Source organism: Phoenix dactylifera, unplaced genomic scaffold, assembly GCF_009389715.1.
Source record: "Phoenix dactylifera cultivar Barhee BC4 unplaced genomic scaffold, palm_55x_up_171113_PBpolish2nd_filt_p 000585F, whole genome shotgun sequence".
NCBI classification, from domain to species: Eukaryota; Viridiplantae; Streptophyta; class Magnoliopsida; order Arecales; family Arecaceae; genus Phoenix; species Phoenix dactylifera.
In genome coordinates, this window is record NW_024067985.1 from 107,241 (window position 1) to 110,447 (window position 3,207).

Sequence of the window (3,207 nt, forward strand, 5' to 3'; positions counted from 1 at the left end):
TGATTACTTGTGATTCCTAATCACGATTCAACCATCAGATCGGTCAATACTTCTAGTGTGTGTGACCCCATAGGTTCTACTCTGACTGGTAGTGAGATATATCATGATCTCTATCACAATATCATTGAAAACTCCTTTCAATGGATTGGAACGATTCCAACTCTACTCATTAGGGTTTATCGATCATCGAGATAATCCCTGTGAGTCCCACCATCCACCAGTGACACCTAGCAGCATGTAGTGGCTACCCAGTAGAATAAAATGATGAACCTCTAGGTGCAGTTATCATGTGATACAGTCCTACTATCATGGATCCCTACAGGACGGAGGTCATGGATAACTCGTCAAACCCCTTCGTCTGTCATATGTCAAGATTTATTTGACTCGAGTTCGATAGTGGAAAACTCTTTCTCCACTTTATATTACTGCCCTGGCCAAGGTCTTAGAACTCCTCTTTCTCCACTTTATATTCGGTCTAACAAATCACATAGGATCACTCCTCTTCTATCAAGGTCGATAGATTCCATGTAAGTGCATACCCTACTCCTACAGTGAACTTACTGCAGCCGATCTACACTACAAGGATCCATATGACTAGAGACCATGTATACGTGTAGTCAAACTACAATAACCTCATTGTGAGTAGCTGAAGCACCGCAGGTCAAAGGACCAGTCATACTACTGCAACATCAAGCAAGTCACTGACGAGTGGATAGACATCCAAGTGACTTCTTGTCTTGGTCACGCTCAGTACCCTTGTTCTCTAACAAGCACCTGCACTATCACTTCAGTGTCCCTACACTATGGACTCAAGTCTCGTCCATCCAGAAGGAAAGTGATCTGTGCACTGATCGGATCGATCACCGTCCTCGTGATGATCCATTGATCAGGAGCATTTAGAAATTAATCACCAATGATACATGGCTCAAATTCTCAACTCTTGAGAATATGCATCATCATCTTATTAATTTCTTGGACGATTCATAGACACATAAATAATATGAATGAAAAGATGCCTTTTATTTATTCAATAATAAATAGTCAAGTACAAAATTATGTCCCTAGAATTAACAATGTGTCAGCCAGATTGGCTTTTAGGGCATACATCTAACAATCTCCCACTTGCACTAAAGCCAATCAGTCATATATCTAAGCCCCATCTTCTTAAGGTGGGCTTCAGTCTTTTGTTGACTTAGCTGCTTAGTGAACGGGTCTGCCACGTTATCCGCGGAGTCTACTCTCTGCACCTCTACATATTTCTTCTCAACATAGTCGCGTATGAGGTGGAAGCGCCGCTCTATGTGCTTGGACTTCTGATGAGACCTTGGCTCCATAGCTAGTGCTATGGTGCCAATGTTATCGCAGTAAAGTGTTATGGCATCTAATGACATTACACCTAACTCTGCAATGAACTTTTAACCAGAAGGTTTCCACTGCACCCTTAGATACGGCTTAACATTCAGCTTCTAAGGTAGAATCTATAATGATCGGTTGTTTGGAACTCTTCCAATTTACTGAACCACCATTGCACATATTCTGATGTAGACTTTCTATCATCAATATGTGTGCATCCTTCTACATTCAACTCTGATCTTCTCCCAAAGACCAAGAACATGTCCTTAGTTCTTCTCAAGTACTTAAGACTGTTCTTCACAGCTATCCAGTGCTTTTTGCCTGGATCTGATTGACATATGCTCGTGACATTCACAGCATGTACTATATCAAGTCATGTACATAGCATGGCATACATGAGGCTCCCTATTGCTGATGCATAGGGGATCTTGCTCATGCGTTGAATCTCTTCAAATGTGTTGGGGCACATCTTCTTAAAGAGATTAATTCTATGCCTTAGGGGTAAGAGACCCCTTTTGGAGTTTTCCATGCTGAACCTTTTCAGCACTTCCTCTATATACATTTTCTGTGATAGGCCAAGCATCCTTTTAGATCTATCTCTATAGACCTTTATTCCCAAAATATAGGATGCTTCCCCAAGGTCTTTTATGGAGAACTCTTTTGACAACCAGACCTTGACCGAGGTTAGCATGGGAATATCATTCCCTATCAGGAGGATGTCGTCCACGTACAGTACGAGAAATACGACAGCACTCCCACTAACCCTTTTGTAAACACACGGTTCCTCCTCGTTTTTGATGAAATCAAACGTTTTGATTGCGTCATCGAAACGAGTGTTCCAACTTCGAGATGCTTGCTTTAGTCCATAAATGGACCTTTGCAGCTTGCAGACCTTGTGATATCCATCACTGGAAGTGAAACCCAAAGGCTGTTCCATATAGATATTTTCATCAAGATATCCATTCAGGAAAGTAGTTTTCACATCCATCTGCCAGATTTTATAATCATGAAATGCTGCAATGGCAAGCTATGTTCGGATGGATTTCAGCATGGCTACAGGTAAAAAGGTCTCCTGATAGTCAATGCCTTCGCGTTGACTATATCCTTTCGCCACCAGCCTTGCTTTATAGGTCTCTACCATTCCATCCGAACCTATCTTTCTTTTGTAGATCCATTTACATCCAATAGGTACAATACCTTCTGGTGGATCTACTAAGGTCCAGACTTGGTTGGAATGCATGGAGTCTAATTCTGACTTCATAGCTTCCAACCATTTCTCGGAATCGATATCAGATATCGCCTCGTCGTAGGTTTTGGGATCCTACGTGTGATCCCTATCTCCCACGAGGAATATTTCCTCGGTATCCTCTTCTAGTATACCTAAGTATCTATCGGGAGGATGGGAGACCCTACTAGATCTGCGAGGTGGTTGAGGGACATCGTGTACTGGCTCTGTATGAATGGGTTTGATAGGATCCATGACTCGTTGCTTTTCAGAGACTTTCTCTTCAAGCTCAATTTTCCTCCCACTGCCTCTATCAAGGATAAACTGGTTTTCCAAGAAGATGGCATGACGGCTCACAAACACATTGTGCTCCTCTGAGACGTAAAAATTGTATCCTAATGACTCTTTAAGATATCCTAAAAAATAAGCACTTATGGTCCTAGCCTCTAGTTTGTCCGTCTGTAGTCTTTTGACGTGGGCCGGATATCCCCAAATCTTGAGATGACCAAGACTTGGTTTCTTACCATGCCAGATCTCATACGGTGTGGCAGGAACGGATTTAGAGGGAACTCTATTAAGTAGATATACTGCGGTAAGTAAGGCATCTCCCCAAAAAAACATCGGTAGAT